The sequence below is a fragment of the Martes martes genome, assembly GCF_963455335.1.
Source record: "Martes martes genome assembly, chromosome: 2".
NCBI lineage: Eukaryota > Metazoa > Chordata > Mammalia > Carnivora > Mustelidae > Martes > Martes martes.
This window is the reverse complement of record NC_137889.1, coordinates 137,517,718-137,542,934: the sequence shown is the minus strand read 5'-3', so window position 1 is coordinate 137,542,934 and position 25,217 is coordinate 137,517,718.

Below are 25,217 nucleotides of genomic sequence, written 5' to 3'. Positions count from 1 at the left end.
GGTGTTACTGAGGGAATAAGTGCTTCATAAGATAACTTCTTTAAAAATATTGGGGAGCCTGAGTGGTTCAGTCATTAAGTGTCTGCCTTTGGCTCGGGTCATGATCCCAGGGTTCAGGAATCAAGCCCCACATCCAGCTCCCTGTTCAGTGGGGAGTCTGCTTCTCTCTCTCCTTCTCTCCCTGCTTGCGTTCTCTCTCTCTCTCTCTCTCTGTGTGTGTGTCAAATAAATTAATAAAAATAAATCTTTTAAAAAAATAAATAAAAATAAAAAATAAAATCGGCCACAATATCCAATTTGTGGAGAGCACAGCACACTATTATGGAAATAACTGATTAAAATATAGCATCAACAGTGATGCCGATTTCCAAGATTATAGCTTGCATTGAAGCTTTCTCAGAAATCATAATGCTAAGGCAAGTTCTTTTAGAGCTTATCTAAAGTGACACCAGATAATAGACAGGCATCTGAAGGCTTTAATTATAAAAGTCCTGGCGAAACATGGAACAAACATTTTTTTATTGTTAACTTCTGTGTTGAGGGGTCCCCAAGACCACCCCCAGGTTTGATGATTTATTAGAAGAACCCACAGGACCCAGCCTATGGTTATACTCATGGCTGTGATTTTTTTTTTTTTTTCAGCAAAAGGATACAAAGTGGAATCAGCAAAGGATAAGGCATATGGGGTGACATCTGGAAGAAACCAGACAGATGCTTCCAGAAGTCCTCTCCCAGGAGACACACGTAGGATGCACTTCATTCCTCCAGCAACATGTGTGAAATGTTGTCCACCATGACACTCATTAGAAACTCAGTGCACAAGTCTTTAATTGGGGAGCAGGGGGGAGGCGGGCTGGGGCTAGTCACATAAGCACCCCCTGCCTAGCGCCTGACAAATTTCCAGATCCCCCGAAAGAAAGCAGGTGTCCCACAAACCACATTATTTGTACAAATACTTGAGGCACCATAAGTCACTCTTACCAGTTCTGGAAATGGTAAGAACCCTCTGGAAATCCAAGGTCCCAGAGGTCAGCCAAGGGCCAACCATTTAATCAGGTCTAATCTGCCATCCTGTCCAAGGTAAGCAGGTTCTGCCTTGCTATATTAACTCCTTCTACACACCATTTTAATCCCTAGGGACTTGCTCACCAGCGCAAACAGACAGATAGAAAAACACTGAAATTTGGAGAGAAAGAGGGGGAAGAGAAGCAGGCTCCTCGATGTGACATCTGGAGGCAATGATTTCTGAGCTACTTCCCCCAAGAGAGGACTGAGCCCCTAGTAAGACTGTACCATTTCAGATGTCTGGAGCTACACCTGATGATGAGAGATTAAATGTGAGGGGCGCTGACATTTTCAAGTGCAACTGCTCTTAGAAATAATAATTAATTTTAACAGGTTCAGATCACAGAGCTAACATCGTGTGGCACGAAATAAGTCTTCTCCTTCCCAGACCTGAGTGATAGTCCTTTTTTTCAGTCCTCAGGAGGGACGCCAGCTACCTTCTGGTTCATGGCCTGGCTTTAGTGCTCCCCAGCAGCTCAAAAATCAGAAGGATAAATTCCAGTCGGCCGACCTCAGACTCTTGGCTCAGGGATAATAGGAGCTAATTTAGTTCTTCATGATGATATGATAATGCTCCTTCTCAGGGGTCTGAAATGGAAATCAGCTCCCAAGCGAAACACCAAGAGGGAGGAAACCATGGAACCGGAAAATAAGTTTGGCGCTTTGCGGCTAAATTTTGCTCTTTTTCTAGAAATCCTGAAACTGCATTTGCATGCGGTTTGGATTAGGAGCCCGCAGGAAAAGGTGAAGGAAAAAAAGTGCCTGCCATCACCATTGTGACAGTCCTCCATCTTCCCCGGGGGACAGGGCATAAAGAAGAAAGGGGTGAGAATTTGTTAATTGTTCTGAAGTGTTTCAGACAGGTCTGATTTTATGCTAAGAACACAATTAAATTCTCTGAAATATCCTCTCCAACACAAGAATGTCTCCCTGGGGAGCATAGGAAGCCAGGAGAAAGGATTTAAAAATGGGCTTTTGCAAATTGTTCTTATAATCTCCATGCCTGCCCCATAGGCTTTGAAAAAAGTGAAAAAATTAAAACATACATCTGTAGATACTTTCTCACGTTCTTTATAGAGGCCTTAATTTTGCCATTTTCGATAAGGTTCTGATTTATATGCAAAGTCTATCACTTTCTTTGTCTTTCATCTCAAGCAATTAAAAAAAAAAACACCAACTTTCTATATAGTGCTCCTGCAGTTTCAAAATTTCTCATGCTCATTCATGAATTCGTCCAAGGTCTAAAATATTCAAGGAATATGTGTTCATCAAACAATGTTAGAGGAATTTTATGTTTACATTATTTTGTGATTTTAAAGATGGAATTCCTGCAAAGCATCATTATCCATATGACTAACCATGTGGGTGCTTCTCCGTTCATAGCTACAGTGATTTTTCTTCAGAACCGATGCCATGGTTGATGGTGTCCCTAAGACTTACTTCCGTGTTCTCAATATGTCTGTCCTCCAAAAGGAAGAGTTCTTTTTCTGGTAATTGCACTCGGTTCTCTTCGTGTGTAAAATCCTTCTCCTGAAAACTGTCAGAAAAATATTCATATGGCTTCATTTTTACAAAGACATAATACAAGAATATTTTCAATTTGATAAAAAATGTATATTTGTTCTTTTTATAACTGTTCCTGTAAATGATTAAAGTAAAACCCGAAGTGAGAAGGAATGTGGACTCAGGTCGCTTCAGATTAATCTGTGGTGTTGGAACACGTGTACAAAACTAAGCAATTCCGACAGCTCTTGTCTTAGTAAAGCTAAACAAAGAGTATTGAAAAACCAAGAGGGACAGCTGGGTGACAGGGCAAACGAAAGCATTATGTACAGACGTCGACCAGACATGAGCTCAGCCTGGGTCAGAAACTATCTGCAGAAACTTAAACTTCAGGCTCAAAATGTTTGTGCAGTGCCGGCTGTCTAGGCATTTACTTACCATTCTTTTACCAGCCCTGCCTCCTTCTGGGGATCTGATAATCAGATTTCATTTCATACTTTGTCCAAATTGAGGGCCAATCTAGAATTCTCCAACCTGCTTTCTTACTCTGTATTAGCAAATTATTACATTTTTTTCCCCTCTTAGAAATGCAAGTCCAGAAGACATACTGATCAGTTTATGCTCAGCATGAGAAGGGATTGGAGAGGGTATTTCTGAGAATTTAATTTACAATGAAAAGTGGCTCCATCTGTAGTGATCAATGCCCCCTGGCCAGAAAATGATTATTTGCTTTAGTTGTGTCATTTTACTTAGGAAAATCAAGAAGGTAATTCAACAACAATTCAATCACTTCTTTCTCCACCCCTGAACAATTATCCTTTTTCTGACCAGGTTTTAGGAAGAAATCAACCAGTAAAGGTCCATCTCCATCGCTACCCTCACCACGTATTATTGTCACAAGGGGAGGACCCAGTTGAGGGAAGGCCTATTTCAAATAGATGGGAAATAAGGAGGGACAGGGGGAAGGGCTGCAGTCAGAACCAGCCACGTAATTTGCGGGGCTCAGTTGCAAAAGAAAAATGCAGAGCCTCTTGTTCAACTGTTGAGAATTTCAAGACAGGGACAGCAAAGCCCTAACCAAAGTGTGGGGCTCCCCTGAGCACGGGTCCCTGTGCAACCGCACAGATTTACATACCCAGGAAGCCTGCCGTGTTTACACCAGCAGCCACACTCCTCTGGAACCTGCCTGCCTACTCCAGCTTAGGGGCGGTGGTAGGCGCTAGTCTGCGTGTCAAAGTTCCTTCTCCTTTCACTGAGGTCTCTTTCTCAGAGTACTCTAAGGCCCCTTCTGGAACTTTGTTATTATTGGACAAAGATGTCATGAAGCCAAACATTCAACAGATGTCTGTGTGTTGAAAGCCTCGTCTAAATCAACATCCAGATTTTTGGGTTTTTTTGTTTTGTTTTGTTTTTTCTCATTATAGGAGCCTCTCTGTCTTCTAAGTCATTCATAACTGCAAGCGGGTGGGAAAGGAAATGGGCCAGACTCAACTCCAAAACAGGACTACCGAACCCCTACCACGTCATCTAACCCCTCTCAGTACCAGAACCACCACCAACCCCCACTCCCCTTGCATGCCTGTACATGTATTTGGCACCTCTGCAGCAAACCATCTTGGGAGACACAGAGACCCAGTCAGTCTGGATGCAATGAGTTGGGCAAATATCTCATTCACTCTCTTCTTCCCTGTCTTTATGTCAAGGAGATGGGCTTGACTCAGCACATCCCTCCTATCAATTCATAGCTTTTTCTCCTCCCTCTTCCCTGCCTGATCACTTTGTCAGGGCTTAATGTGTTAAGAATTAAGCACACATATTCATAAGCAAATTTTAAGTGCCCTTGGTCAGGGCCCCTGGGGTCCCATTCCCTTCTCAGACAACCCAACTTGAAATTGGGGCTTAGCCCACACCCCGGATCTGCTGGGCTGCAGAGTATAGTTAGTTTCACATAGACCTACATGGAGTCCAAACGAGTAACTCAGTATTTCCAGCTTCTCTTCCTTTCAAAAATCCCATCAAATCAGGACAAATAAATTCATCTTGACACACTGATAAAGATTCTGGGGGAAAAGTATTGAGAAGGACAACGGGGCTGGCCTCAACTCAGGTTAAACCAGCTTCATCTCATAAGAATGGTGGCAATCAAATTTGTTCTCACCTCTCTCAAAAACATAATTAGAATGCAGGGTGAAGTATATGAAAAGGGATGGGATTATTTATGAAAGTTTTAGAATAAATCTCTCTGGGTCAGGAGATTTGCCCAGTGGCAGGAATTTAACACATAAGCATAACTCTTTAGAGAGCTCTTGCTCCGGGGATTTCCTGCCCCCCCCCCAAAGGGGGAACTTGAAGAAATGAAAAATTTCAGAGAGATGTTAGGAGTGGATGGGCAAAACCCAATTTGATCTCCACTGTAATGGTATTATCTGATTTTTGCATTAAAGAATAATATCCATAATGTGAAGATTATGCCAAGTGCTCTATAAAAGGATACAAACCTTGAGGCAGTCATCTCTGACTTGCTTCCAATTGTGCTTGAAAGGACATACACACAAAGATATGCCAAGAAGTGCAGTGTCAGCAGAGCTTTTGGGGCTGACAGATTGAAAAAAGAGGCAGCTGAATCCCACCCTGGAAATACAGAGACTCATTATATATGAGAAAAAAATATCCTTTAGAGGTTGAAGAGTTTGTCTGTTGGATGGGTATGGGTATACTAAAAGTATGAAATGATTATAAATTAGACTTCCTTGATGGAAAAAAATCGTATCTCATACATCTAGATATAAATAGTTACAGAGCTATAAGCACAGATACAAATGCATACACATAGGTACAAGTAGGTTTCGGCTGAGTATACATATTCTTTGAGAGTAATTATATACAGAGTCACTGAAAATGTGTTGCTGTCCGGCCCAGCATCCACATATGAAAGCCCAAATTTCACTTTTGTACCACTTCATGCTGGTCTATATCCCTGCTCCTATTTACAGAGAAAGGTCAGAGAGATGACCGAAAGTAACCGCCAGGTTTTATTTCACTTGTCACATCCACAGTGGCTTCCTCAAGAGCTGTGTTGAGAGCAGTCATGTGTGTGTGTCTGAGACCAGCAAGAAAGATTACACAGAAGGAATAGCGATGTCTACCATGGCATACAAAGGAAAACTTTTAAAATTTTCCATCTCTGTTCTGGACTTAACCAAGGTTTGGGAAATAAATGGAGGAGGGTAGATTTTAGGTCATAAGTGATGAAAATGGCGGGGTGGTCATGGAGACATATGGTCTTCCTTCATGAGTAACCAACCACGCGACCACACCTTTGGGATCCACTGGGGTCCTCACACTGAGGACCTGAGCAGCTACCTGACTGCTCCCAGCTAATGAATGAGCGTGGCTGGGGTACTAGAGCCAGGTAGTTTCTACTTGACCTGAGCATCTTCTAAGGAACTATTTTGAAACTCTTCTCACCCAGTCTTTCTTCCTTTCTTCTCTCCTTTGACAAGTGTCATACTTAAATGTCCTCTGAGGGTTCTCTGCCTCATTCTGTTCTCTCGCTCCTCTTTCTCTCTGCTACAGCCTTCCCAGGTATTTTCTCAATCAATAACTCAAACTTCTAATTCATCTTATTCTTGGGAAAAAAATTGACACACAGGATAAAAATTAACCTTACCCTTGGTGGAGTATCTCAACAAAACATTTATTCTCTTCTCTCCTTCTTATTTCAGTAAAATTTATGTAATATAAATATTAATTGATTCTGAGGTTAACACAGACGCTCCTCCTCTTTATAAAATTTTCATAGAAATGAGCAGAGCTATGTATGTAAGCAATAATGTATCATCAGCCTCCACACTAGTAGTCAAGTTGTGTGCAATGACTTTGGGTTTGAAGACCATGGATTTGTATATGTTTTGCCCAACCTGATTACTTATAGGTGGGGAAGATACTCCGATGATTAGACTAAGTGCAGAGAAAGAAAAGGATCTATCCTTCACACACATTTGGTTCCTGACATTAAGCTTTGGATTTTACCTATATTTACTATGCAGAAATGATTTCTGTATCTCTCATTATTGGCTCAGAGTGACTCATTTTTTAATCTGATATAGTATCCTGCATTTTTTAAAAGATTTTATTTGTTTATTTGAGAGAGAGAGCATAAGCAGGGGGAGCAGCAGGCAGAGGGAGAAGGAGAAGCAGGCTCTCTACTGAGCAGGAGGCCAGATACAGGACTCGATCCCAGGACCCTGGATCATGACTTGAGCCAAAGGCAGCCACTTAACCGACTGAGTCACTCAGATGCCCCAAGTATCTTGCACTTTTTTAACATGGTTTATACATGGATATATATTATATGAACCCAGTTCTTGTAATCACTAAAAATCAAGGCATTGCATCAACAAGTCAAATCAACCCCAAATAAACAATTTAACATTAACTCAGTGGATGACACAGAAGTTGTCATTCCTCCTTTATTTCATAGGCCCAATGTTTCTCCAGTCTTGGCCTTGTATATACCAGACTAGCTAATGACAGGAGAGAACTTCTCATGTGGATTATTTTTCCCACTGTGATGTCTTTTGGGTTTGGCCAATGGTCACTTGGATTCTTATTCTTCCTACTCCAGGCTTTGCCCCTCTTTCATTCCAACAATACAAACCCATGTGATCTGTTCTGATATCACTACCAGCTATATTTCTATCCTTACAATTATGGTCATGAAATGACAACATGAAACCCATAGTGTCCAATCAGTTCTGATAAATAATGAGTTCAAGGTATTGGAAAAGATTTTCATAGAAGACATTTATTTTATAAAGGAGCATTTGCCATGTACCCACTTTAAATGGCAAAGACTTTTTATTGTATTTGATATAGGATATATATTTCTATTTAAATATTCATGATCATTATGAGTTCCTTCTCTTTAGATTTTGTTCCCCAATGTTTGCTTTTATAATCTTATAAAAATCTCAAGTAAGGAAAATGAAGGAGAGGCACCCCAAGGAAGAAGCTAGCAAACGGTACCGAGAGTGAAAGCTTGGTCTCTTCTAGATTTGAACAAATTTACATCAGATCTGCTAAGGGAAAAAAAAAAGCCATCTAACGTAGGCACATGTGTTATAGAAAGCAGAAGGAGTAAGTTCACCAGATAGTGAGTGGCACATGGCTTGATGAGCCATTTCTTAGATGGCAGCAAGATATTTTCCCGTTAGGATTTTAAAAGACTGATCTTTCTTTTTCTGGTGAATGATTATTTTCTCATTCTCCCCAAAGGATTTATTTTTTTTCATCCTTCCTATATTATTTTAGTTCACTGTAGATGCTTCTAAAATTCTTTTCATGAGTTAGAATTTCATTCTGCTTCTGGTGAATCCCTCTGAGAAATTAGGGGGGAAAATGGAAGTCTTTATAGTCTTGGTTTCAGATCATATTTTGGGACCCATCTCTAATTTAAGGAATACTAGTTAGAGATTAAGAAGAACCAAACAGATTCTTGGGAAGAGTTGACTCTGCTTTGTAACTAAAGTACAAATAATAGGGACACCTGGGTGGCTCAGTGGGTTAAGCCTCTGCCTTCGGCTCAGGTCATGATCTCAGGGTCCTGGGATCGAGTTTCGCATCGCGCTCTCTGCTTGGCAGGGAGCCTGCTTCCTCCCCTCTCTCCGCTTGCCTATCTGCCTACTTGTGATCTCTCTCTGTCAAATAAATAAATAAAATCTTTAAAAAAAAATAAAGTACAAATAATAACTTCTATAGAAAAAGTCCTGGGTTTTGTTCACTATCCATAATGCACATCTGGAATTTCAGTTTATCTGTTCATAGTCATTTGATGAGGCCCCTATTTAAGGATAGATACATTATTTTTTAGACCATCTCATTGAGCATTTTTCCTTAACTTTAACCATGGCAGTTTAAGTTTTAATTTGGTTGGGATCCATTATTGAAATCTATGCTTATTATTTAGTTCAATTTATTGACAGAAGTTTAAGTCTAGAGAGAACTACGTCTCTCTGATATCTATGTTTAAAAAGGATATCAGTGAATTAAGTGAGTCTGAGAGACAGTCCCTACAGCTTTTGTTTTGACATATGTGGCCATCCATTAAACCAGTGATTAAAGCTACCTTACTGCCTAATGTGTCCAATTCAGCTGTCGACATTATGCACCATCTTTTCTTAGATCGAAGAAATGAACGATAAAGGGAAAGCTCTGATGTCAGCCCTTAGGTGCTAGGAACACATAGAGTCTATCAGTTTTCCCTTTACAGAACAGATCACACCAAGGTCAAAGGCTGATTTTTTTTTTTTTTTTTTCTTTACAGAACATTGAAACTGCAGATCTCAACAGCAAACTCCATGTCTACCTTTTTTGGTGGGTTGCAACTTACACAAGATTTTAGCTTCTCGTTTCCGGGTCTCTACTTTGTTTGGGTTTATATCTAGGTTCATCCATCTCTGCAGCTGTATGATCTCGATTAAGCTAGTCTACATCTCTAAGCGTAAGATCCCCCTTTATATTAAATGTCCACCTCAGATATACAGACAGTATTTTTTTTTAATATTACTACAGTATTTAGCAAAGTTACTAACAAGAATAAAAAATAACATTGTGGGGGCTCCTGGGTGGCTCAGTGTGTTAGGCCTCTGCCTTTGGCTCAGGTCATGGTTTCAGGGTCCTGGGATCGAGCCCTACATTGGGCTCCCTGCTCAGTGGGGAGCCTGCTTGCCTCCTCTCTGCCTGCCTCTCTGCCTGCTTGTGATCTCGATCTCTCTCTCTCTCTCTTTTTCAAATAAATAAATAAAATATTTTTAAAAATTAAAAATAACAAAAAAAAAAAAAAAAAAAAAAAATTAAAAATAACATTGTGTTTATACTTTCTAAATGCAGTAATTCATATTTGAGATAATGTCTTAAAGAAATAATCTAACATATAGAAAAAGTCCTATGTATGTACAAAGATATTCAGTGGTGATATTAGCAGAAGTGATGCTGGTGGGGCCAACACCCCTAGAGGGAGGCCCTCAGGTCCATCACCAATAGGTTTCTGGGCTTTGTTTGAGAAAGAATTTAAGAGTGAGCCACTTAGAGAAATAGACAAAGACTTATTAAATATAGAAGAAAGGAGCTACTTCACAGACAAAGCAGTGATCTCTCCTCTCAGATGAGGAAGATGATCTCTCTTTGCCTCTAATGAAGGGTTTTATAAGTTTGTTTAAAAATTAGCTAACTGTCTGGAGAGGGGCTTGTTCTTTATCTTGGAATTCATCATTTACACTGGGTGGTTAGTTTTTCCACTGTCTTAGGGTTATGGAATTACTCACAGGGAGCAATGTTAAAAATGTATAGCCTTTGTGGCTTTTACTGTCAAAGGGAGTAGGGTCTTGTGGTTTTCCATGAATTGGATCTTGTGACCCTTTATGACCAGCTAACTTTTAAGTTAAGGGTCAGCCTAAAACCAAAACAGGTTTATGTTGGTCAACTTGTCTCCCGAGTCTGCCTTCCCTCTTGCCTCGGAAGTAAAAAAAAAAAAAAAAAAAAAAAAAAAAATCGATAATAATGCATAATGTCGGAGAACTCTTAAAGATTGTTAATAAAGGTAATTTTATGCAATCAGGAAAATTATGACCATAAATTAATATATAAAAGGGTGAAGTGCAAAGCTAAATTTATTGTGCCATCAAAACTTTGTAAGAACATGAAAGTCCAGAAACAAAACAAAACAAAACTAAGGCTGTCTGGGTGGCACAGTCGAACTCTTGGTTTTGGCCCAGGTTGTGATCTCAGGGTTGTGATCTCAAACCCCACACGGGGCTCCAGGCTCAGCATGGTGTCTGCTTGAGATTCTCTCTACCCCTCCCTCTGCCCCTCCCACTTGTACAGGCTCTCCCTCTCTCCCTCCAGAATGAACAAACAAATTAAAAAAAAAAATTTCAAAATCATATCAATAATTCTTTCAAAATGGTAGATTCACTTCTGTGAATCAGAAGTGTTGAAGTGTTGTTTCCTCTGTTTTTCACAATTTTTATAGTGCAGTCATATTTCTTTTATAAATAAAAAATTCAGCAAGAAACTTATCGTCATTATTTGAGGCCTGGAAGCCTGGAATGGTGAAAGGAGGACGTTCTTCGATCTGGCTTTTCAGCACTGGAGATTGCTAGAGTGGAGGCTGCTTCACTTAACTGGAGAGGCAGAGAGTGGGGTTCACCTTCAATCCTGAAACATGCAGCCCAAGTCAGAGGAGTTCTTTCACAGTCTTTCTACTTCTGTGAAAAATAAAAAAAAAAAAATTAAAAAAATAAAATAAAAACTTAAAAAAAAAAAAATTTCTGTCAGCTTGCCCCATCAGCACTACCATTAGCAAAAAGCCCAGAAATCTGAAGTACTAAGAAGTCGGCACCTGGTTTATAAATCGTGGAGCAGCAATATTTCAAATGGGTACCTTGGGTTTCATTACTTTCACACATATATCGAAATACTCTCCACTCCTCAGCAGTCCTACGCCTTCAGCCTCCCCCCAACCTCTGACCTCTATCAGCTCATGATCCACAATTACTAACCCTGAGGAGCTAGATACTCTATGTGGCTTTTGCTTTTTGTGATCTCATTCCTAACAATTACCACTTATCTCATTCCATGTCAATTATCCCTCGCGCTCTTAAATATATGCCATCCCCACTTTCCCTGAGCATTCTGAAACCCCAGCTCCTGGAACACATTCACTTGAAAAAGATTTTGAGAAAATCACTTCTCCTTAACCTCTGAAAACTGTTTGAAATGGATGTCCTCCCCACCCCCAGTTCTTAGGCATCAAAAACGTGTGAGAAGGAAGACAGCCCTCGCCCCACCCCCCAGCTATTTCCAGTTGTTCCTTCTGCTTTTTTTTTCTTGACTCACAACCTCTCTCTTCAATTTCAAAACGTCCTTCTCACTGTTAGGGATCCTCTTAGTACAAAAGCCAGGACAAGGACAGTCAGCCCTTCTCAGTCAGTCTGTCCTTGTACTTCTTTCATTCTTCTGAGAGTTTTTGGCAGCTCACTTAAAAAGCAATTATAGCATCTGAAACAACATTTAAAAGAACAGGTATATTTTATTGAGCTATCACCACTAGAGTGCCGCAGCATTTCTCGTCTTTATAAAAGCATCCACTGATAATGGCCCATTTCCTTGATCACTCTTCAGGGCTGGATCGGTGTTGGAATAGAATGGTGTATTCCCAGGCTGAGCTCTTTCCCTTTGCATAAGATGAGAAAGTTGTAAAATTTCCCAGAAAACAAGACCTTTTGTTGGTGACCATCTGACACTATCCTGGGCTTTTCCAAACTCTTTTTTGTAGCAGGTCTCATGGACTGAGCAGTTCAAAGTTCTGAGCCACCTACGTGAGGATTTGTACTGATTTCAGCTCAGCTACTTTTACCCGTTGATCAAAGCATGGTGGTATTTGGGGGTGACGTCAGCAAGATAACGGAACGGCCCAGACCCTCCCACAGAGATACCAACTCAGTAATAACACACAGACTCATTCCCTTTGTGAGAAATCAGAAAAGAGTTAAGAGCAAGAAACACCACCTGAGCAGGAAACACCACATAGATTCCAGGAGGAAAATTCATGGCACCCACTTGCCAAAGTCTTTCCCCCAAGCTCAGTGCAGTATGACTGTGAAAACAAACAAACAAACAAATAAAACCTCTCAGTTTTTCACCTTTCCACGAGGAAGGAAACAAAGGACTAAAACGTAGGTCCAACATGCAAATCTTTCAGGGGCCCCAAAGGACTGGTTTCCGTCTTGCCAGAATCTAAGTGCTGACAGGAAAGGGCGTCAGGCTGGGAGCCGCTGAGAACAAAGGCAAAGGTTTGGACTCACAATCACTCCACTCGTGGTAGCCCCTCCCCCTGGTTCACTGTGGAGCATTGGAAGGAAAAAAAACAACTCCCAGCTTCTCCCTGGGGAGGGAAAGAATGGAACATGAGTCTGATGTGACAGCTCTTGGGGCCACTGCCTGTAGGGCTAATTTCTGTCTCTCAGAACTCAGAGAACTAATGGGACCCAGGCTACACTAGAAGCGTGGTGGCCACTGTGAACAAGAGAGCTGGATGGCTTGTAGCAGCTCCAGAAAATCTGCGTTAAAGGTAGCTATAGAAGCAAATACAGAATAGTGTAATACTGTAACAGCAGTGCTCTAGACAGACACCAGAGGGAAGAGATTATGAGCTCCTGTAAAAAAAATCTGCAAACCTTCTAAACTGAAAATGCTAAAAATGTGCACACACAAGTCCAAAGAAAGCACATTTATTTTCACTGAGGCGTTATTTGCAATACCCAAGACACAGAAACAACTGAAACATTCATAGAGTGATGAGCAGATAAATAAGACATGGTATACACAAACAGTTCACTATTATTTAGTCTTAAAAAAGGAGATCTTGTACGTTGGGACATGGCTGAGGAGCACATGATACAAAGTGAAAAGTAGAATGGTGGTTTCCAGGGCTGAGGGGAGGGAGAAATGGAGATTTGTGGTTCAGTGGAGCTATGGACTGATTTTTTTTTTTTTAAGATTTTATTTATTTGACACAGAGAGAGCACTAATAGGAGGAGTGGCAGGCAAAAGGAGAGGGAGAAGACTCCCCGCTGAGCAAGGAGCCCAATGCGGGACTTGATCCCAGGACCCTGAGATCATGACCTGAGCTGAAGGCAGACACTTAACTGACTAGGCCACCCAGGAACCCCAGCTATGGACGGAATTGTGTCCCTCTCAATTCATATTTTGAAACCCTAAGCTTCTATATGACCGTATCATCAACAGGGCCTTGAAGGATGTGATTAAGGTTAAATGAAATCAGACTAGGGCCCTGGTGTGATGGAATTAGTGCCCTTATAAGAATAGACACCAGAGGGGCGCCTGGGTGGCTCAGTGGGTTAAACTGCTGCCTTCGGCTCAGGTCATGATCTCAGGGTCCTGGGATTGAGCCCCGCATCGGGCTCTCTGCTCAGCAGGGAGCCTGCTTCCTCCCCACCCCTCTCTGCCTGTTTGTGATCTCTCTCTCTCTCTGTGTCAAATAAATAAATAAAATCTTTTAAAATTAAAAAAAAAAAAAAGAGAGAGAGAGAGACACCAGAGAATTCCCGCTCTCTCATTGCCCCCTCCCACAAGAAGTCCTGTGAGCACACAGCAAGGTATTGCCACCCAAAGCCAAGGAGACAGATATCACCAGAAACGCCCATGCTTATTCCCTAATCTCGGATTTCCCGTCTCTGCTACCGTGAGAAAACAAATGTCTGCTGTTTAAGCCAACCATCTCATGTATTGCGTTATGAGAGCCTGAGCTAACTAATAGAAGCAGGCATAGAGTTGTACTCATGCAAGATGAACAAGTTCCAGAAATCTGCTATACAAAAATGTGCATTTAGTTAACAATACCTTACCGTATACTTAAACGTTTGTTAGGAAGGTAGAGCTCGTCTCATGTTTTTTACCCAATCAAGAAAAAAGTAGTTGTGGGCACCTGGGTGGCTTAGTCGGTTAAGCATCTGTCTTTGGCTCAGGTCATGATCCCAGGGTCCTGGGATCAAGCCCCACATCAGGTTCCTTGCTCAGCAGGGAGTCTGCTTCTCCCTCTCCCTCTGTCCCTCCCCCTGCTTGCGCTCTCTTGTGCTCTCTCTCTCTCAAGTAAATTAATAAAATCTTAAAAAAAAGAAAGAAAAAAGTAGTTATATTTTCATAAAGCCTCATGCTGGCCCGTGTGTTCCTTTTCTTTAAGCCCATGTTCTACTCCTACACACACCCTTTCAAGCCTTCTTACCTCCTTCCAGCCCAGATTTTTTCACTTATTTCCGACATATTGTCATTATTACCTACCACTTATTTTCTTTCTTTTGCATAATCTTTATTATCTTTTTACTTTAAAAAAGTGATTTGAAGAAAAAATAGAAACATAGGCTATAAAATCCAAAAGATACAAAAGACTACACAGCAAAACATAAGCCTTTTACCTCTGTCTTCCATCTTGCAGCTACCAACTGTCTTCTCAGAGAGAACCCCTATCTCCTGCATAGTTTTCCAGATAGAACTATGCACAGACAGACATAAATACATTTTTCACACGATGATAGTATATTAAACACAGTGTTTTGCACCATCTTTTTTTCCCTTAAAACTATGCCTTGGTAATCATTCCACATACGTACATATACATACATTTTTAAGAGCAACAATAAAAGTCCCTGTTGTTTTACAGAACAAAACATGTCTATGTCAATGGTTATGAAATGAAACTCTGAGTTCAAACCCCAGGTCTACCACTTCCTAGCCATATTACCCTGGGCAAGTGATGTATCTCTCTGTGCCTCGGTTTCCTCATCCATAATGAAGGATAATAGGGATGAATGGGTGGCTCAGTCTGTTAAGCAGGACTCTTGATTTTTGGCTCAGGTCGTGATCTCAGTGTCCTGGGATCGAGTCCTTCATGGGGCTCTGCCCCCAGCATGGAGTCTGCTCGAGATTCTCTCCCTTTCCTTCTGCCCCTTCCCCTGCTCTCTTTCTTTCTCTCTCTCAAATAAATAAATACATCTTTAGAAAAGAGAGAGAGAAAGATAATAGTCATTTGTGCCTCATGGTTTAATTGAGAATAACATAGTCAATACATATTAAACACTGAAAATGGTGTCTAACTCACAGTAAGCACTCAACATTATTTTCTATTAGCATTTATCCAGTTTCCTATTGAAAGGTGTTAAGTTATTCCCAATATTTTATTGTTATAAATAACTCTATAACAAACTTCCTCATATAAAGCCATTTTGTACTTATGCAAGTAAGTCCGCAAAATGATTTCTGAACATGGAAATTTCTAGGTCAAATGAAGTGTGTATTTTATACATTCATACATACTGCCAAGACACCTTCCATTCAGATTAAAGTAATTTATTCACTAGCAACAGTGATAGGAGAGTGCCTCTTTATCCCACTCTTTCTATCATGATGGTCAAAAACTTATATTGCAGCACAGTTCTAATTTTAATTACCTATTTATGTTAAGTGTTTTTTTCATATTTTAAGAGACTTCAGTGTTTCCTTTTCCCTTTTTTGAGGATCAATTCACTCAGTTACTTGACCCACTTTTTAGTCTCTTCCTTTGTTTATACTAACACATTTTTCTAAAGTGTAGGTGGGCAGTGCAGAACCACACACTTCCCTTTCTGTTGAAATTGCAACCTCATGCTCAAAAATGCTGGGAAGCTGCTCTCTGGTACTTACCAGTGACCTCCAAAAGACTCTGTTTAATTGCGTCTTCTCCATCAGAATTCTTTCTTTTGCTACAGAATTGACCATCCTTGGCCATTTCCCCTTCCTGGGGGCATTCAGGACACGTCTAAGCTACACATTTCTTCTTCTCTTCAGAGTTCTCCACCCGCTTTTCTATTCTCTGAGGATGACCACGTAGGCCACCTACAGTTAAGCTTAGGGTCTGCCATATAATTTATCATCAACCCAGGATAGTTTTTAGGGTACAGGAGGTATTTTAATAATCACTCCAAAGGCAATAGTTGCAAATGGATTATGCCCCAACCAAACCATGACATATGCTCACTCTAATCAAGACCTAAAACCATCTTTCTATCAAATATTTTCTTCTTTCTCCAAAATCCAGAACTTTTTTCGTATAGCTGTGGTTCTTCAGCTTTGCTATTTATTTCTTGAAGTTGCATTCTGGTAAGATGAGATAAGGAGTAGAGTCTATTCATCCCAGCACCCTGTTTCTTTGCTGCACCTCAAATCAAGCATTAATCACTTGGAATTTTAAAGACATGAAAAACATTAGGAGCATCAGAGACGGAATCTTATCAGAGAGAGGACAGCATGGCCATGTCTGGAACAGTGATCCACCAGCTAAGGGGGTAACCTAAGATGAAGCATATGGTCAGTGAAAATGAGCTGATCTCTTGAAGGTCGATGCTCAACGGGATCTCCAGAAGCTCAAAGTAGCTACGTCTTTACAACAGATGATGGAGTACTTCATTCTAAGGAATCTGAGGTCCCTGATATTGTGATATAGCACCACTGTTGTTTCAAGTTCTCTAGGACCAAAACACCAGAAGGAATTCACTTTTGCCCAGAGAAGGAGACACTGCCAGAATGAATGGTGGAAGGTGGACCTCTGACGGGCAGTCTTTACTATGGGCTTTGAACGCCTCTCTCAAGGAGACAGCTGGTCCACCCTACAGACCTGAGCCATGTGGCTGCTCTTGATGTTTCATTCAGGCTGGATTTGGGTTGCCCCATCAGTCCCTGCTTCATCTCTTTCTACATCCATATGTAAGCCTGGGGATAACCTTGTGTTCTTTGTGTAGCTGATAAAAGGGATTTTTTGTGGCTCAAGGCTGAAAGGTATGATATAAAGACTACGTTTGTGGAATGGGAATCCAGAAGGTGGGAAGCAATTCACCTCTATACAAGTTTTATGTGAGGCAATCCAGAATTGCCTACCCCAAATCTATTCCCACCTTTTTCCTCGCCAGCACATTCTCATCAAGGATCACACTAACTTAACAGTTTAGTTTACTCACTTTGTCCCACCTTCAATCCATTTTACACATTCTCCATTCAAATATCCACTTTCATTATGCCAGGGTCTGGCTCAGATATCTATAGAGATTTCTCCAGTTTCTAATAATATTTAAAGCACTCACCTTTTTTTCCATACCAAAAACATAGCACAGCATACCAAATCCAATATATTTTTAGCAATTTTTTATTTTTTAGTTTGCAGCCATTAGTAATTTTCAAACACAGCCAATCCTATGTATGAAAGCATTACTGCCTCTTTATTTATATTTCATTAATGAGGGCCCTGAGAAAGACACAGAAAGTTTGCACAGCTAGTCAAGGGAAAAAGAAAACAAGCACACCAAGCTCTGACTTTGATACCTGCAATTTTCTTGCTAGAGTATGCTTCTCTCTTGTCCGTTGGCTACCGGCACCAGGCCAGCATCCCCAGCAATACTGGGACACACAGTTGCATTTGTGACATCTGGGGTTTTTCCACTGGTTGTCTGGAGGAAGACAGAATTCTTTGTAGTATAATTTCATTGCATACCAGAGCTACCCAGAAGTTCCCTCAAGGCATGAGAATAGCAAAATCCCAAGACACCTTCATTATAATAGGAAATAAGAGTAGCCCAGAGAATATGATGAGGATGTTTCATAGATAAAGGAAAAAATGAAGTCCTATAAATCTATGGAACCATACTTATGCTCAAAAGGGATAGCTCAGCAAGTTTGGGGAGCCCAAACCCTCAACATTCCAAATAAAGGACTGGCCTTTCCCAGATCCTGGAAGATAACCTCAAAGTCCTTGAAACATCCTGCCTAAGAGTGTCTTTGTATGCCTGAAAACTTGGGCCATGCCAGAGTGTTTGTGCCGGCCATGTCATATATGGCGGAGGCCTTGGGTCATACTATACCGGTTTGACCTCTGGAGAAGATGGAGAGTAACTAATGTCGGCCCCACAGGGATTATATGTCTACAAGACTGTTCCAATGAAAATGCTGAACACCGAGACTCAGGTGAGCTTCCCTAGTTAACAATACTCCGCGTGTCTCATTACACATGGTTACCGGGAATATTAAGAGCTCTCTGTATAACTCCAAGGGGGGAGGACAACTGGAAGTCTGCATCTGGTCTCTCCCAGAATCTGCCTTATGGACATTCTACCTCTGCTGACTTTAACCTCTATCCTTTCACTCTGAGAAGCAATAACCCTGAGTATAGTCACTTACTTGAGTTCTGTAAATCCTTCTTGCAGATCATTAAACCTGAGCGTGATCTTGGGGATCCCTGACACAATAGCTTTTGGTGGCTCATTTAGGGTTAAGAGAAAAGTCTAAGAGCTCCTAGGTTACCCGAAGTAAACAAACATGTGAAGCAAGCATAGTAACTAGCATTTGTACTGATACTTTATAGTTTACCACATTTTTTTTTTAGATTTTTTCTGAAACTCTATGAAGTAAGTATTATCCTCATTTTTTTAGATAAGAAACTATATTTGTCATTTGTGTAAAAAACAAACAAACAAACAAAAACCCAAAACTCGAGTTTATTGGATTAAAACAACAAACAAGTATTAGCTCATCATTTCTGAGAGTCAGGAATCCCAGAGCTGCTGAGCTGGTTGACCTTGGCTCAGGGTCTTTCACAGGCTTCAGTCACTTGGGGTTGCATGGTATTGTAGAGCCTTGACTGGATTCCAGCCTCAGCCTCTGAGAAGACTCACCCAATGGCTGTTAGCTGGAGCCCTCAGTTCCCTGCTGGCCATTGTCTACAAATCTTAGTTTCTTGCCGTGGAGGCCTCTTGTTTCTTGCACAAGTTTGCCTAGGTATCCTCAAGACAGAGCCCTTGGCTTCCCTCAAAGCACATGCTGCCTAAGACAGAAACCATAGCCTTTATAGCCCGATCTCAAAAGTGACTTGAGGGCGCCTGGGTGGCTCAGTGGTTTAAGCCTCTGCCTTCGGCTCAGGTCATGATCCCAGCATCCTGGGATCAAGCCCCGCATCGGGCTCTCTGCTCAGCGGGGAGCCTTCTTCACCCACTCTCTCTCTGCCTGCCTCTGCCTACCTGTGGTCTCTGTCTGTCAAATAAATAAATAAAACCTTTAAAAAAAAAAAAAAGTGACTTGACATCACTTCTGCCATACAGCATTGGTCTCACAGATAAAACCTTGTCCAGTGAGGGAGGATAATACACTCCCTGACGCCATCTTTCAGGTTCACCCCCACATAAACCAGAGTTGGCTAACAAGGGTCTAGTCATGCTTTGAGAGGCAGAGCCAGAAGAGGCACTCTTATCTCTAGACTCCAAATTCCTTGCAAGTTCTTCCATAACTGACCCAACTCACTTACAAATATTTCCTTTGACTCTAAGGAAACAGCAGTAGATGAAAAGCTAATTTAAGCCTTAAATCACAGCTCTAAGTAAATATTATTATCTTGTCTGATACATCAGAATAGAGTTTCAGAAAATTTACCCTGTTCTAGTTATGTAATAAGGCTGAGGAAGAGAAGCTAATCTATAATGATTTCAAATATATCCATATTCTATTCTAAATTGCCTCTATGTCATGCTAAGGAGCAACACGTAAACAAAATCACTCATCTTGTTCCTCCATTTCTCTATATGTTATTTTTTATCTAATCTGAGACATCAGTGATTGAACTGTCCAGAAAGAAAGAATTATGCAGTTTAAATTATGAATCAGTATTTTAACGAATGTCCTGCACAATTCATGAATTAGTCACACTAGGCTTTCATTATCTGGACATTTCTTTCATCTCTTCTAAGAGACATGTTAATTTCTCTTGCCCTCAAATACATTGCTTAGAATCTACTAGACAATCCTTTTGCATATATTCCAGTAAGAAAACAATATGGCTTCATTTTATGTCAGTATTTTTTTTCTTAAATTCTTGGTTGCTGCTTTGTCAAAAAAAAAAAAAAAAGAAAAGAAAAGAAAGAAAGAAAGAAAGAAAGGGGAATGCCTGGGTGGCTCCATCGGTTAAGCCGCTGCCTTTGGCTCAGGTCATGATCCCAGGGCCCTGGGATCGAGTCCCGCATCGGGCTCCTTGCTCGTCAGGGAGCCTGCTTCTCTCTCTGCCTCTGCCTGCCACTCTTCCTGCTTGTGCGCTCTCTCTCTCTTAAAAAAAAAAGAAAGAAAAGAAATGTATAATTTTAGTTATTCCATCAGCAATAACTATTTGATAAGAGCAAATTTATGCCCGCTGCACTGTTTTCGTGCCTTTTTTGCTTACATGCAAACTTTTCCTTTGATGCCAATTAGATTTTTACCTGCAGTAGGAACAATACAGATGTCAGTAAGTGCATGGAAATGATGACAAATAAGAGCAATTGTGAACAAGTTGTGCACACCCACGTGGCTGGGAAGGACGGTAAAATGCCACTGGTTCTATGATAAAGGTTGATTTCTACCCTGTTAAAATATGAAAGCCTGGGTGGCTGAGTGGGTTAAAGCCTCTGCCTTCTGCTCAGGTCATGATCCCAGGGTCCTGGGTTTGAGCCCCACATCGAGCCCCACATCGAGCCCCACATCGAGCCCCACATCGGGCTCTCTGCTCTGCAGGGAGCCTGCTCCCCCCCCCCCCACCCATCCCACCTGCCACTCTGCCTACTTGTGATCTCTGTCAAATAAATAAATAAAATCTTAAAAAATATATATATATATATATATATATAAATAAGCCTGTCTTTGAATCTGTGTACATCCACTTTGGTCCAAGTTTTACTCCAACAACGGTTGTGGGATACAACCTGGTTAATTTCAAGGTGCAAGTCAACTAGTTAAAACCAGACCGGGCCCCTTTCACCTCACTTATTATTCCCTCCAGCAACTTTCATGTTATATTTAGGATCTCTCAAGAAAAAGTGAGAAATCAATTCAAAACACTGAGTCCGGTGTCCAAAAGAGAGTTAGTCATCCTTCAAAGCAGTTTATATCAACATGCAGGGGACCTCCACTGACAGAGCCTGGCAAGCCTTATTTGGGTAAAATAAAAAACAGAAACAATTGCCTTTGCAAAGGGAGAACTTGTGAATCTACTCTAACCAGCAATTTCAATAAACGTGAGTAAATTCTCCAGAAAGGGTCAGGAATGGTTTCTGAGAACTAATGGAGTGAGACAGCTTAAGAGGCAAATGCCGTGTGGAGTTACATCATCCTGATATAGTCACAACATTCAGGAGACATCTCTCATTTTTTTTACTACAAACATTTGTTTCCAGTTCAGCTGTGTACATTTTAGACACAACTCATATTAGTTTCCAGTTTGTTGCCATAGCTAATAGCCACAAAGTGGCAAAGAAAAATACAAGTATACATCTTATAATTCTGGAGGTCAGAAGTGTGACACAGATCTCAGTGGGCTAACATCAGGGAGTCAGCTGGGCTATGTTCCTCCCTAGGTAATTCTGTCTAGGGGAGAATTGACATCCTTGCCTTTCCCAGCTCCTAGAGGTTGTCCACATTCCTGGGCTCAGAACTTCCTTTCTCTACCTTCAAAACCAACAATGTTACATCCATCTGTGCCTTTTCCCCCTGGTCAATGGCCCTCGGACTCTTCTTCCATCTCCCTCTTCCATTATACAAATTTGCCATACAAATATGAGACAATTTATCTATTAGTAATAATTTGGGTTATGATCATTTAAATGTTCCAATTCCACTACTAGTTCCTTATCTCAGAGCTTCAAGATACTAAATGTTAACAAGAATTGGCTAAAGGCCTGTGGGAGAATGTCTCCCGCATTTTCAAAGAATGAACTATTGTATAAGCACAGCATTTCCTTCATGAGTAAAATGTTTTTCAAGAGCCCTAAAACCCAAGGGCTCCCCAGGGTGCCTCATCTTCAGAAGGTCTGATTTAAAATAGACTGTCTTTATTACAGATGTAAATTGTGTGACAATTATGATTGGCCACATCTCCCACTCTGCAGGTGGTGTCTCCCCTCCCCCCCTTTCCTACCTACAATTGTATCAAGAAAGGAAACTTGCTTAAGTGCAAGTATGCACACAGGTGGGCCACAGCCCATGGTCGGTAATTTAAGGGCACACTTTCATTTTCAATGTAATTAGCTGTCTAATTGAGCATCCAAATTTAGCAGTGCATTTGCATGTGCAATTAATTATGATTTAAAAGCAGTCTGCGTTAATGGTTTCTTTTCCATTATCTACAAATGTAATTACTGAAGGATGGATTGAGTTTGGAAATCATTTGGGAAAATGTTTTTGCACCACTGGAGCTCAATGCTGTAAGTGATAACAGTGAAATCAGAATCCCACACCCAGAGGCATAAGGCTGAAAAGGGAGTTATTTGGTGGGGATGGGCTATAAGACAGGACCAGATTGCTGATTTGGGTATATGGTAATCTTTTTCTTGCTTACTGGAATTAACTCAAATTATAGTCACCATATGACTTCACTCAGTCAGAACGAAGATAAACCCTGAATTTGCAACAGTAGATTTTAGAGGGGAAAAACAAAACAAAACAAAACAAAACCCTCACATTAAAAAAAAAAATCTAAAGGGAGATAATATCTTAGTAATTTTTCATAAATCACAAAAATTAGTATCTAGCTCAGTTTAGGAACATTTGTATGGTTTTCTTGATTAAAGAAAGTAAAATATGACTTCAAAAAAACTAGGATAAAATTCAAATGAGGAGCCAATAATAATTAATAGAGAACAGACTGAAAACATAGTCATTGGAGAGAATACAAAAATTTTGAATAAGCAGACTGTGTACTTTCCATTGGCTGAACAACTGAAAAACTCTGCTATTGTTTACTGAGGAAGAACAAGCACAATGCTAACCTAGAATTTTTATAAATGGAAAGCCCATAAGTCTGTGGAAAAAGGAAGCTCAAGAACCACCGCAGACTCTTGTATCACTACCCTAAGGAACACAAAGACTCTGAAGGATGAAGGGACACTGGGTTGGAGTATCTTTGAAGATAAACACTGGTGTATCTTCACAGGCCTAGTTAGGTTGGAGCCTGACCCCCTTACTGGGAACTACTGAGAGAGAAAGTGGCCACAGAGATACTGGGGTGATTCAGAAGTCAGGGCGGGTGCAAAAAAGTCAGGTGTGAAAGAAAAAATCCTCGACCATTACTTTATTAAAGTTTAATTCTTTTAAATAAATTGGTTAAATAAATAAAATTATTTTAAGTTTTATTTAAAATTATGTGCTAAATTATTGAATTACTAATTTAAGAAGTAAATTTTAAACAATTATTTAGAATAAATTGTTTTAATTAAAACGAAACATAACAGTATAAAACAGTAAGTAAAAGTCTTTCTTCCCACTCAGAATCCTGGTTCTTCTTCTCAAAGATGACCATAGCATTTTTCATGTATTCATCCAGAAAACAATATATACTATAGCTTGAAACTTTAGGCAAATTTTTATATCACACTACAATCAATCTCTTTTTTGCTCATCACTTTTTCTTCACATTAAAAGAATTTTGATTTCCTTGCATATCAAGACATTCAGATCTACCTCCTTCTTATGGCTGCTTAAAACATAAGGGAACAGATTTTTTAAAAAGATTTTATTTATTTATTTGGCAGGGAGAGAAAGAGAAAGAGAGGGAGAGAGCACAACCAGGGCAGAGAGAGTGGGAAAAGCAGACTCCTCACTGAGCATGGAGCCCAACAAGGGGCTCGATCCCAGGACCCTGAGATCATGACCTGAGCCAACGGCAGATGCTTAACTGACTGAGCCACCCAGGTGCCCCCAGAATTGAACAGATTTTTGATGAAATATTTGACTCTTCTCTAATTGATGGACATCTGGGTTTTTCTAGTTTTGTTTTTAATTTAAAATAGTGCAAAGTACATTTATGTAATTACCTTGGCATACTTTGGTGTAAGTATATAGAGAATACATTTTTAGAAGTGAAATTGTCATCAAATGACATGTACATACATACACTTTTAAATATTGATAGGTATTGGTAAATGTACTTTTAAGATAATACTCATTACCACAAATAGTGTCTGAAATACTAATCTCCCCAACGCTTTTACCAATTCATCTTCAACATTTTAAGACTTTTCCCAAGCTCATGAAGAAAAAATATTGTGTTTTAATTTGCATTTTCATAATTACAATTGGTACTGAATATTTTTCACATACTTATATTAGAGTTTGTTATCTTTTCTTTATGAATGACTTAATTATAGTCTTTTATTTTTCTTCCTCTTCTTTTAAAAACATCTTTTCCTTGTTGGTTTGTTTCTATTCTAAGCCTTAACTTCTTGTCTGTTCTGTATGCTACATATATTTTCCATTTTATTTGTCTTTGGGTCTTGGTCATGCTGTCTTACGCTCTGTAGTGCTGAGATATCTCTGACTTTGTCCTGCTCAGTGTACTTTAAAGAATAGGATCATTGGCTTACTTTTGAGGTCTGTTTTGTTTTTTTCTGTAATAACAATTTTCTGTGGGAAATGTCTCCACTAGAATGTACCTTACACTCCCAGTCTTGAGCAGATCCTTGTCTGTGATGTCCATTCAGCCTCCGTTATCCTTCATAAAACTTAAAAAAAAAAAAAAAGTTAAGTTTTTTTGGAATGGCAAACATTCTTAAGGCAAAATGACTTCTGGATTCTGTTTATCTTTCTGGAATCCCTGGTTTGTTTTCCCTCCCACTTCGTTCTGCTAATTTCTTACTAGGTTTTGTCAGTTCTTCGATACTTTTCAAGAAGATTCTTAAAATAGTTTATTCTGTACTTTTACTTGAAAGCAGCATAAAGTTTGTCAGAATAACTTAGTTTTCTATTTCCTTAACTTAAAGTACTCTGCTCTTACCCTTATTAATCTTACCATTCGTTCTACTTGGGAAAAGGTGGTGATTTTTCTGCTCTTTTTTGAGCTTTTTGAGACGAAAATGTATTTATTCTCAGGTTTTTTACCTAGTGAACGTATTTAGAAGTATGATTCTTTCTCTGAGTACATGTTGGGCTGCATCCACTGGATTTGATATGTAGTTAATTTCAAATAGTAATTTAATAACTGTTTAAAGTTATTAGCATTTATTTAATAACTAGCAGTTATTAAAAAGGGTTTT